Raw genomic sequence first — 12,688 nt, forward strand, 5'->3', positions numbered from 1 at the left:
AATCTAGTGAAAGGGTAATGCATGCTAGCTATTGTGATTATATATGTTAAAACAATGAGTGGGAAATGTGGTGATATTTTGTTGTACTCTAATAAAATTTGCCTGAAGATCAGCCAGACAGCATAGAAAACAAGCCCACTAGATTAAACATAGAGGCCAGGCAGTGGTGGCACACACTTTTAATCCCAGCCCTTGTGGGCTGGACCCCTTTCTGCTGAGGATTCAGAGACATTCAGTCAGAGGATTAGTGGAGTTGGTGAGATGAGAAGTAGCTGTGGCTTGTTCCTTTGTCTCTCTGATCTTTCAGCATTTACCCCAATATCTGGCTCTGGGTTTTTTATCAGGGAAAAGGACACACTTGAGGATGTAGCATACATGAACCCAATGAAGGAAGGTGATAAAGAGAAAAACCCAGTTATGTCGTTCTTCATTGAGCATGTATTACTTTCCAGAAACAGCAGGACTGAAAGCCACAAAGGCCAACAAAACAGTACGTCCTGGGATCATGAGTGCATACTGGAATCGTTCTAGTGGGTGCAGCAGCCAATTAAATGTGGACAAATAAAGTACTTATAGATTGGATTGGACACTGGGAGGGAAAAACACATGATAAAGAATAAGGCAGAAGTATGATTTTTTTGTGGAATGCTCAGACAAGTCCTCTCTGGGGGGGGGGGGAGGTCACTTCAAAGAAAGAGAAGCCAAGAAGCTAAAGCAAGAGTTTCCAGGCTTAGTTTGCAAACCTGGGAAGGCAGGTGTATATAAGTCTGTGTGGCTTCAACCCAGTGAGAGCGTCCATCAATCAGTATTAAGCTCCATGTGGATGTTCAAAGTGTAGAAAGGGAAACTACAAAAAGTCCTTCATAAGACGCCCCTAGGTCTTGTTTGTGCCTTAAGTCTTTTACAAGTTTTGATGAGCCATTTATGAAACTTTATTTTTTTTTTTTAAATAAGGACATCTGGCATGAAAGAATGCTGGGAATTCTATCTTTAGAACAAAACAAAGCTCTCCCAACTGAGAACTTTTCATCAGCCTCCTCAGTCTGTTCCTTAGAAAACTCAACTTTTGGTACTGTGCATCCTTCCCATCTTTGTCATAGCTTCCCCCACCCCCAAGCTCAGTGCAGTCTAGCCTTAGCGTCTTGATTAACTACTTGATGGGAATGATGTCCTAGGCCTTCCATTCATCAGGTCTTGTCATCTGCCTTGAATCTCTGCATCAGATAATTCCTGTTATAATTCCTCTGACTTGATTCATTTTTCCCGTGGCTTCCACTGAGCTTTCCTCTGCCTTTAGATTCCCTGTTCTTCTGCCAACCCCTTCAGCTTCAGTGTTTACTAAGTCTGTGCCCTTAGGTCAAGTTTCATCCCACATATTCTCTCATATTTTTCTTACGGTAATATGCGCTCCCAGTGGCTCATAGGTGACCATTGTGAGGAGGTTAACACAGGCGTGAGATGAATCAAGATTCCAGGATTCATATCTTCCTCCAGCACTTACCCACATGGTGACTTGGATACGTTACTTAAGAACTCTGAGCAAGCAGGGTGGTAGTGGCAGTAGTGGCGCACGCCTTTAATCCCAGCACTTCAGAGACAGAGGCTGGCGGATCTCTGTGAGTTCGAGGCCAGCCTGGTCTACTAGAGCGAGATCCAGGACAGGCACCAAAACAACACAGAGAAACCCTGTCTCAGGAAGAAAACAAAAGCACAAAAAACTCTGAGCTATTTCCTACTCACTCATCTGTCAAGTAACTTTAGCTACCAATTTTCAAAAATGTGAAGCAATTTTAACTGTACCAAATACATGCTGATTAAATGCCAATTATCCTGGTAAACAGTCCTAAACTCCTTGCCAGCTTAAGCCCCAATTAAAAAAAAAAAAAAAAAAAATCCTATCCAAGATGGTTCTCAGTCCCCGTTTGCATGGTGTGCTCAAAACTCCAGTTTCTTTCTCTCAAAGTCCACTTTTGTATTCCCATTTTGTGTGATCCACAGTTCACCCAGTGGCCTAAGCCACCACACAGAAGTCCGTCATTTTCCTTTCCTCGGCCGCCGAAGCCAGTTAGGTGTTCAGCTGGTACTTCTGTTCATTAGGTTTTGGGTTTTGTTTTGTTTTTCAAATGGGTTTCTTCCTCTCTATTTTCCTTAGCACAGCCTTCATAGCACCCTATTTCTCCTAGGAATTATTCTTGACTTTTTCAGCCTTTGCTTTTCCCGCCTGAACTGAGTGATGTTTATCAAACATATTCTCTTTCTGCTGCTGCTGCCACTGTTTAATTCCGATTCGCATTTCTTCTAAAACAAGAATCACTTTCTGTGTGCTTCTTTCTTTTTGTCCTCTAGCTCCATACCCCTTTCTTTCTTCTATGGTACATGTAGAATGTTCATTCTAAATTCAGATTTCATCATGTCACATCTCTGTCCAAAAGTATCATGTTGTCTGTTAGATAAATACTGGATTCTCTATTCAGCTTGTGAGGCCTGCCATCCTCCCATTCTGAATTCTCTGTGAAGACCCGCAAGACTAATGTTCTTTTCCAGATTCCCTGACCTCTCTCATATATCCAAAATTGTGGTCCCCCTGCCTCAGTGTACATGTTTCTTCATCTATCTGTCTGTCTATCTATCTGTCAGTTCATCTATCTATCTCTATATATCAATATATCTTCCTATATACTTTGCCATATCCCAGTGACATCACTTACCACATTTCTAAGTTTGTTTCTGGGGCCCAGGGAGTGCTGTATCTCCAATGCCTTATACACAAGATTAAGGGAAATTCGATAAGAGACTGGAAAAACTGAAGGAAAAAGTTTTGACAAATTATGGACATTGAGAATCAGATTTGAAGTTGAGCAGGCGGTGGCAGGGAGGAAGTTGTCTTGAGAGCTTGCTTAGTTCAATCTCTAAGGAATTGGTTCAGTAAATAAAAACCAGGTGGAATCAGCCTCAGAGGCACCAGAGGTTCAGTCTGAGCTGGGGTGGATCCCTGGCTCTCTGGGTTCTGATAAGAGATGAGCTTTGTGCACCAGTGCTCATTTGTATGCAGGGAAAAGAGAAGATCCCGTGTAGTAATGTAATTGCAAATGATTAGAAGATGGTCAAGGAAGCAGCTGTGAAGCATGCAAATACATATGTCTGTATTGGACTCGTTTTCTGGTGGCAGAGAGTATTTGGCCAAAAATAAATGGATGTGTTGTTGTTGTTGTTGTTGTTGTTGTTTTTCTCTTTTGGGGGGGCCGCCACCCAACTCCCAAATAAGTCACACACAGAGGCTTATTCTTAATTATGAATGCCCAGCCTTAGCCAGCTTTTCTTAAATTATCCTGTCTACCTTTTGCCTCTGGGTTTTTCTTTTTCTGTTTCCTATACCTTTCTTTGTTTCTTAATCCGTGGCTTGCTGCGTAGATGGTTGACTGGCCCCTGGGTCCTCCTCTTTCTCTGGCTATTTCTTCTTTCCCTTCCAGATTTATCCTTCTATATATTCTTTCTGCCTACCAGCCCCGCCTATCCTTTTTCCTGACTCACTATTGACTGTTCAGCTCTTTATCAGACCATCCGGTGTTCTAGACAGGCACAGTAACACAGCTTCACAGAGTTAAACAAATGGAACATAAACAGAAGTAACACACATTAAATAATATTTTGCAACACTTGTGTTACTTTTTGGGGGAGGGAGGGGTATCACCGAACCCGTACAGAGGTCAGAGGACAGTTTGTTCCCTGGCTCCCTAACTCACCAGTGTAGCTGAATGAGTAAGCTCTGGGTTCAACGAGAATCAAGTGAAGCATGATGGAGGAAGATGCTTGACATCAACCTCTGGCTTCCACAGGCACACATGTTCACCTGCAGTGTGTACAAATGTGTACACATGCTTGCCAGCTCCTGTGCTGGACCACACAACAGTGCTCAGTGACATAGGTCACGTGACACAACAGTCCCTACCCTTACGCATCTTTTAATGCATCTACATTAAAAACTAGGCACAAAGATAAAATTTCCATGTAACTGTGAACTTGCCCTTGAGCCAAAGAAAAACCCTTATAACAAGATATTTGGGGTTGTTTATTTGTAGACAGGACCTCTGGTATCCCAGGCTGACCTTAGATTCACTGTGAAGCCAAGGATGACCTTGAACTTCTGATCCCAGTGCTGAGGTTATAGACTTATGCCACCATTCTGTCCACACTACAATACACAATACACACACACACACACACAAAAAAAAAACCTAAAAAATAAAGGTATAAAACCAGTGAGGTGCAGGCATCTCACTTTTTTAAAAGTGTACTTTAGACACAGAAGACTGTAAATGCACTGCTTAGATAGAGTAGAAGAAAGGCAGAAAGCATGCCAGGCATCCTGGGTGCTTTTCAGTCATTGTGTTCTTTGTCTGGTGTCATTTATAGATCGTGCACCCAGGTTCTATGAAGTGGTTACCCTAGGAACTCCGTGTCTGAGTTACTCAGAGCCTTCGCCTTCTAAGCAGTGGAGCACCTTCAGTTTTACTCACATCCCCTTTTTAAGATCCTGTTGGTTGGCAAGTGTGCACACACATACACCACGAGACAGCCCGAATGACAGTGATTCTGGCGTCCTATCAGCAGAGATCCCTGCTTTCTGTCTTCTTTAGACTGTCTTAATATAATGGCTGGTGGTGGCAAGTGAGTTCATTGTAGTTTGTCTTTACAGTGTTTGTGTTTAATGTTCTTTCTTGGGGGATATTTTACTAGGTTTACTTTACTTAGCTGAGAATTTCTCTCAGTTCACTCACTTAAGGTATTTTATCTTATTCCATTGTTATTGATAACAGACCAAACTGCCTTTTTCTAATGAATCTAGTTTTCTTTGAAAGTGGTTTTCATACTGATTTTTTTCTTTTCTTTTAACAGCATATAGAACTCACCCACCCCCTTTTATTTTATTTAAAGTGTGGTTTCATTTGTTTTCCCTATGGAATAAATTTGTGGATTTCTTTTCATTCTTTTTTCCACTTATAATTCTGTTGAGTCTCTTTAGCAGAAGCTAGATTCCTTTGGACTGTGGATCTTTTAGTATTTTTGGGTAGTTCATGCTATACCCGGATCGTGGGACCCCCCCAAAAGACCACCACCCCGAATCCCTTATGTAAAAGCAAAGAGCCTTTATTTCAAGCTCAAGAAGCTGTTTTTTATTAAGCCTGTCATGGCAACAGGGTAGCCAAGCTGTTCTGGGCCACCCCACAGTCCCCAGTTCTCTTGGCTACATATTACTTTAGCCCTGCCTGTTCTGGAAGTCCATCTATGCACATTTGTGTTCTCTACTATACAGTAATGATTGAGTTGGTTGTTTGATTCAGTTAGACTTTTCTTTTAGTACAACATTGTCTTATTTGCATGTTAGAAATCACTCCTTTATACATGGGCTACACTGGGATAGGTATGGGGTCACACATCTGTAATTCCCACACCTGATGCCGAGGTAGGAGAATCATGAGTTCAGGGTTATCCTGGACTTCACAGACAGACCAAAAAACAAAGCAAAAAGTGTGGTAAGCCTCATTGTATTGCAAGAATTATTATGCTGGCACACTCAGGAGGCAGAGGCAGGTCTCAAAAAACAACAGCAAAATTATTAACTTACTTTATAGTAAAAAAAAACATTTAAAAGCAGGCGTTTCAGACAATGACTGTTACTTTCCCCAATTGAGTTCCTTGTTTAGCATAGCCAACTTGAGAAAAATGCAAATTCTGCCTCTTAAATCTGTAGCATAACTTTAATTTCTTTTTGGGTGGGATTTCTTATATTCATGAACTTCAATTAAATTACTTTCCCTCTATATCTGTTAAAGGCCAAGCTCAGAAAATCTGTATATCCAAGTTTGTAATTTTTTGTTTTGTTTTTTGTTTTTTCGAGACAGGGTTTCTCTGTGTAAGTTTTGGTGCCTGTCCTGGATCTTGCTCTGTAGACCAGGCTGGCCTCAAATTCATAGAGATCCACCTGCCTCTGCCTCCTGAGTGCTGGGATCAAAGGCGTGCACCACCACTGCCCGGCTTAAATTTGTATTCTTTACTTCATCCATCCAAACTCTTCATTTTGGGAAATTTAGTCATTTCTAATTCCTGATAGGAAAATATGTCATAAATTGATAAGAGCTCCATAATAATGACTAAAATTTCTGATCTATTTTCAGTTTACATAGTATTTTCATGTCTGATTTCTTACGTATATACTGGAAGAAATGTGAAAAGAACCTATCAATGGTAACTTTTTTTTATCTGAAATTTAAGTCAACAATGATAAACTGTTTAGATTTATTTGACCCATAGTGTGCCCTTCAGTTACTGACTTTTAAATATTTGTGTCTAATTGAAACTGGATAGAAGTCCTTTGTAATTCTATGGTAATTCTAATTGCATGCCTAATTGGTGTTGGATTCCTTCTGAGATTTAAATCAGGTTGAGGTGCTGTCCGCACTTTCTAATTAAATTTAAGGAAACCACCCTTTTCCTAGAGGGCTGTTCAGTCCATTCTGTGATTTTAGCCATAATGAAAGCTTCTGATCTTTCTTGTGATGTTTATTGGTTACCATTGTTGTTATTATAAAAGGTTAATTTTTAAAATTGCACTTTGTATTTAAAAGTTGATGTCTCACCATACTGTGTTCAAACTAATTCAAGTTTAGACTCTTCTATTAATTGGGAAATCGGGCAATCCATATATTATAAGTGGTCCTAACAACTGTACCATATAAAGTTCAGGAAGGAGACGGGATGTGGCTAAAGCCACTTGTTCTGGGAGTCTGCCGGAGTCCAGCTCCGACCTGCTCCCCCAAGCTAGAGTTACCAGAGAGGAGGGAGCCTCACTTGAGAAAATGTCTCTGATGACTCTAGCACTTGTCAAGTTGACACAAAACTAGCCAGCCCGGTATTAAATGTTATACCTTTAATTTTCCAGCCCTCAGCTCCCTCCCATAAGAGTCTTGCTGTAAAGAGCATCCCCACTCACACCCACCTTCAGAAAGAGAAACTCTAGTTTCTCATGTTCCCAGCTCCCTTTCTGGTCAGCACTCAATTTTGGCTTAGCCAGAGGCACCCACCTACCTTCTGATCATTTAATGTTTTTTCTTTTAAAAAAAAACAATATGTGAGGGCAGTCTGGCTGCAACATTGTTGCTCTGTGGGTTGTCAGGGTTGACTCTGCTGATCTGGCTGGCTAGGCAGTTGTCCTTCTCAAAGCTGCACATTGGGAGAGAGAGACCTTTCCCGAATACAATAGTGGAGGCCTGGTCAAGGCTGTAGAGTAGCTGGGCTCCCTTCTAGAACCTCCAGACAAGCTCTCAAGGTCCACCTGAACTGACGAGCTGGAAACTCATCCACAACAGATGGAGGACTGAGGCTGTTGGGTGGCGGTGGTGGTGGCCAGTGCTTAGTTTCTTGGGCCAGCATCCCATGGCAGCAAACAGCAGTTTCGTAGTGGTGTTCAGTCACAGGAAGTTGTTGTGCGCAATGGATTGGTCCTGTGGTGTGATTGGCTTTGGATTGTGATTCCATCTGCCCGCTTCTCAAAGCTGAATTCCTAACCTTCTAGGAACTCTAAGGATTCAGTACTGTTTCTCCAGTCTGAGAAGATTTCTGTTGCTTGCAGCTAAGGACCCCGACTAATACACCCAGTTAGTATGCCAGCAATTCCCCCCCCCCACCCAGGGTTGATTATTCCTAGTTTGGTCTGATTTTTTTTTTTTAATGGTTACTTTACATTTTTTCCCTAACATTTGTACTTATTATGCATGCCTTTTGGGGTAGTGCACATGTAGAAGTTATAGGACAACTTGGAGAATTGGTTCTCTCCCACCTTACAGGTTCAGGACAAACTCAGGTCGTCAGGCTCACCTCTGCCATCTGAGGCATCTCACTGGTCCCTCCTATGGTTACTGCAAACCCGCTCCCAACCCCATTATCGTTAATGTAGTGGTATTTTGTTGCATCCTAATAAAATATGCTTGAAAATCAGAGAACAGAACAAGCCACTAGATTAAACATAGATGCCAGGCAGTGATGGCACACACCTTTAATCCTAGCACTCAGGTGGCCGAGATCCATCTGAATCTCTGTGAGTTCAAAGCCACCCTGGACTACATGAGATTGACTCAGTCTGGGAGAGATTCAGTCTAACAGAGCCAGGCATCAGTGGCACACACCTTTAATCCCAGTACTTAGAAGTCACACGCCCTTAATCCCTAGGAAGGAAGTGATATGGCTGGGCAGAGGAAGGTATGTAAGGCGTGAAGAGACAGGAACTAGCCCTTTCCAGCTAGGCAGCCTTTTTGGCTGAGGACTCAGAGGCTTTCATTCAGAGGATCTGTGGAGTTGGTGAGGTGAGACGTAGCAGTGGCTTCTTCCTTTGTCTCTCTCATCTTTCAGCATTTACCCCAATATCTGGCTCTGGGTTTTTGATTAAAAGACCACTTAGGAATTTGTAGAACACGTTAATTCTATTAATACATTGGAAGGAGTGACTCAATCTTGCTTATAACTTAACTCACAGCAAGGATAAGATCATCCGAAGTCGCTGGGGAAATAGCTCAGTCAGTCAAGTGCCTGCCTTACAACCGCAGGGCCTGAGTTAGCGCCCCAGAACTCACATCAAAAGAAGCCATGGACTGTGGTGGTGAGAACTTCTCGTCAAGCACAGGGCTGGGGAAGGAGAGACAGGGGGCCCCTGGGGCTCACTGACTGGCCAGCCTAGCCTGCTGGCAAGTTTCCGGCCAGTGAGAGACCCTTTCTCCAAACAACAGAAGGGTGAGCAGTACCTAAGAAGTGAAACTGGGCATACATTCTGCCCCCCCAAAGGTTATATAAATAATGTGTCGACCCGTTAGTAACGCCTTTGTATTGTTAAATTCCATTTTTCATGGTATTTATCTTCTTATAGCAAACTATGTATTTGTTTATTGTTTGGTTATTGTCTTTCTTACCCACTAGACCAAAACTCCATGAAGTCAGGCAGCTTTGTAAAACTATAAAGACAGGCAGTTTTGTCTATTTCCTTAGGCCTAGACAGTATCTGCTGACTGTACATCTATAGTTGCTGTGCGTCTTACCACCTTAACTACACAGAGAAATTAAAAAGACCATTTTTAATTGCCAGCATCTCCCGGTGTCTCCCCCATTACCTGATCTTTGTTATCTCCCAGGTAACAAAGACGCTAATGCTTCCAGCTGTATCCTGGATTCCGTCGTCGCCTCTTACCGGTTCTCAGATAACCATACCATTGATTATCCCTTCATTCTTTTTTCCTTTTGTTTTTCTGTGTGGTAAGGTTGGCCTGAACTCCTAATCCTACCACCCAAACTCCCTGGTGGTGGAATTCCAGGAATGCCACACCACCTCCTACCCACTTGTCCTGTGTATCTCCTGGCCTCCTCCTCCCTCCCACCATCCCTTGCAGTCCTGTGTATCTCCTGGCCTCCTCCTCCCTCCCACCATCCCTTGCGGTCCTGTGTATCTCCTGGCCTCCTCCTCCCTCCCACCATCCCTTGCAGTCCTGTGTATCCCCGGCCACCTCCTTCCTCCCACCATCCCTTGCAGTCCTGTGTATCTCCTGGCCTCCTCCTTCCCTCTAGCATCCTGTGCAGTCCTGTGTATCCTTGGCTTCCTCTTTCTCCTTCCACTATCCTTTGCGGTCCTGTGTATCTCCGGCCACCTCCTTCGTTCCAGCATCTTGCGGTCCTGTGTATCTCCTGGCCTCCTCCTTCCCTCTAGCTCTGTGACTGTTTTTGACTTAGTTCTTCTTAAAGGAGGGGGAAAGCGTTGTATCTCTTCTGGTATTTGTGGGTGTTTGCTTGTCTGGGCTTTTGTCGTTTTTAAAGTAAAGAGTGAGCAGCATCACCATGTTGCTCTGCACATCCTCATCCCAGCAGTGCTCTCTGCATTGGCATCTGCTGTCCATCTCAGTACCAGAATCACTCTGGCTGAGATCGGGTCAAAGCCAGTGACAGTTACTCAGCCTTATCTACATAATTTCTCTGTGGATTTACATTTTCTTTCATCATTTAAATTTAACAAATATTTAGTGATGTGTGCTACCTGCCCTGCATTTTACAAGACAGTAAGGGTATAAAATGTAAGTAAAAGCCAATTGCAATACATAATGCATTACAAATACTGTGAAAAATAAAGCATTCCATAAGACTACAGGCAGAAAAAAGACAGTTTTCCTTCCTGCATCAGGAGGAGGGAAATGAGAAGGTGACTTATTAGCACACAACAGAGGCAATGCCTGTGATACCAGGTGGTCACAGTGCAGGTGACAGAGGAAATAAAACATCGAAAGTAACTTGCTGTGTATTTTTTATAAACATACACTCTATCCATACAATATGAAGTACAGCAGCAGAAGGGGGTATGTGTAGTAGGAGGTGTTGGAATAGGCAAGGTAAGAATGAGGACAGTGGGCTGTGGGCAGGGACAGCTGGAGAAGTGTCTGCTGGTGGACTGAGTAACTCTAGGTTCCTGATTGTTAGTGAAGATGGAGTCGTGGGGAAGCGTCCTTAGCATAGCACTTAATGCACTGACTCTGTACTTAATGAAAATCTCTAGGCACTTAGGTAGCATGTGAAGGCCAGGAATGGGGGCTGGACCAGGGGGACAATGGAGAGGAGGGAGCTGCAAGTCATGAGAATTGTAAGGTAAGGAAGTGGACTCTCAAACTAAAGAAGAGGGGAGTTTAAGAAAGCCATCCCTATCTCTACCTTTAGGAAGTAGAAAGAGTAGCATGTCTGATAAGTTGGGGAGAGGCATGAGTAAGACACTTTGTGGCAGTAAGATTTTAGATCATTAGCTATATGGCTGTGGCATTTTTTTAAAATCAGTCTTCTCATCCTCAGTCACCTGCCTTCCTACCTAGGTCTTCACTTGTAGTGTTGTTTATTCTACAGTATCACTGTTAGTTTCAGGAAACCCTTCCTGTTTCCAAAATTTATGCTGTGACTTTGTGCTGCCTGTGTATCTTGTGAATGAACATATCCTACCCTCATCAAGAGGTCACTGAACAAAAATGATGATATTAACATGGTCTTAGGGTTGGTTGTACAATTGTATGTACAAAGTCACCTTTGTAGCTTATGTTTCAGTTGGGGGGTGGCAATAAAGTTTATAGCAGGTGATGGTAAATGTAATGGGTGGGGGATAAAGCAATGGAAAGAAAAAAGAAAAGATTGAGCAAAGATGTAAAAGGAGAGAGACCAGCTTTGTGGGTATCTAGGGTAGAAACACTCTGAGGAGAAATTGAGAGCCTCACACATGCCAGGCAAGGCTCTACTGTTATACCCAGATTGCAGAGACCCCCAAAAGACTACCACAGACCAAATCCCATATGTAAAAGCAAAGAGCCTTTATTTTGTGCTCGAGCTTGGTGTCTCTGTCCAACACAACCGCAAGAGCAGGGAACCCGATCCCAGGCAGGGTGGGGTCTTTATCATAGCAGAGGTTGGGATGACAGGATTTCCAGGGTGCAGGACTCTGATTGGCTGACATTTGTCTAGGGTATCTGTAAAAGGGAAACAAATATGTGCTAGGCTCAGGGACATCTGGCAGTCTTATCTAATCTTACCTGATGGTTGGAATGTTTGGGATGTCAGGTTCTTTGGCTTAGATGATGGCCCATCCCTGGGTGGTGTCAGCTTATAGCTTTTCCTGGATCCGGTTGTTGCCTGCCAGTAAGCCTGTCATGGCAGCTGTGTGGTCAAGCTGTTTTGGGCCCCCCACATCTATCACTGAGCTTCATCCCCAGCCTCCCTCATGAGCTTTTTCTAGACTTTCACTAAGAGCAGAGGCTGCTGGAGTGCAGGCTAACGTAATCTGACCATGTTTTGAAGGAATTGCTTGTGACTTCTGTATGGAGGCTGTAAGTGGCAAGAGCAGGAGACAGACTGTTAAACCATTCAGGTCATCAGATGAAGGGTGCTGTGTGGACTGAGGGGGTAAAGGAGTTAATTCTGGATGTATGTGGAGGGAAGTTTATTGATGGGCTGGACAGAGTGTGAAGAAAAGTTAATGAGGGTAACTCTGGAGAAATTTCACATGAGCAGCTGAAGGAGAGGCCTGGAAGGATTCACTGTGAAAGGGGAGCCAGGAGTTACAGGAGGTGTCTGTTAAGACACCTGAGGAGAAAAGATGCCCAATCCAGGGTTGGGTATATGAGTCTCTAGATCTCAATGGAGAGGCCCAGCTAGAGACAGCGGTTTGAGAACTGATCGTTTGTACATGGAGGAGTTACAAAAGAGGCACTGCTGGCAGTCCTCATTGACCTGGAAGTTCACTCCAGAAGGTGGAAACGCCGGCTGGATTATAACAGTTTACAGCAGGAAGATCCAAGCACAGCCACGTTGTCTCCTCTGCTTGCACATCTAAGAGGGTTGCTGAATTCCACAGGTGTGTCTCTTTTGAATTTGGAGCTAGACAGTCAAGAAGAGCTAGAATTTTTTTTCTATTTTTGGAAAATATTTTTTATACAATATATTGATTACAGTTTTTCCTCCTGCCTTGCACCTCCTCCTAGATCCTCCCCATCCACTCAAATCCACACCCTTTTTTTCCCCTCTCTCTCCCATTAGAAAACAAACAGGCATCTATGCTATGGAATAATCTTTTTTACACTGTGAATATGTGTCACTCTGACTGGTTTAATAAAAAGCTGAACAG

General features: G+C 43.2%; 1 protein-coding gene across 1 annotated transcript in view; it reads left to right on the plus strand.

Annotated features, from left to right (window-relative positions):
* Cdc40 (cell division cycle 40) overlaps positions 1–12,688 on the plus strand; it is a 54,546-nt gene that overhangs the window by 940 nt on the left and 40,918 nt on the right. The window lies entirely within an intron of this gene.

This window comes from Peromyscus leucopus, chromosome 8a (assembly GCF_004664715.2).
Source record: "Peromyscus leucopus breed LL Stock chromosome 8a, UCI_PerLeu_2.1, whole genome shotgun sequence".
NCBI lineage: Eukaryota > Metazoa > Chordata > Mammalia > Rodentia > Cricetidae > Peromyscus > Peromyscus leucopus.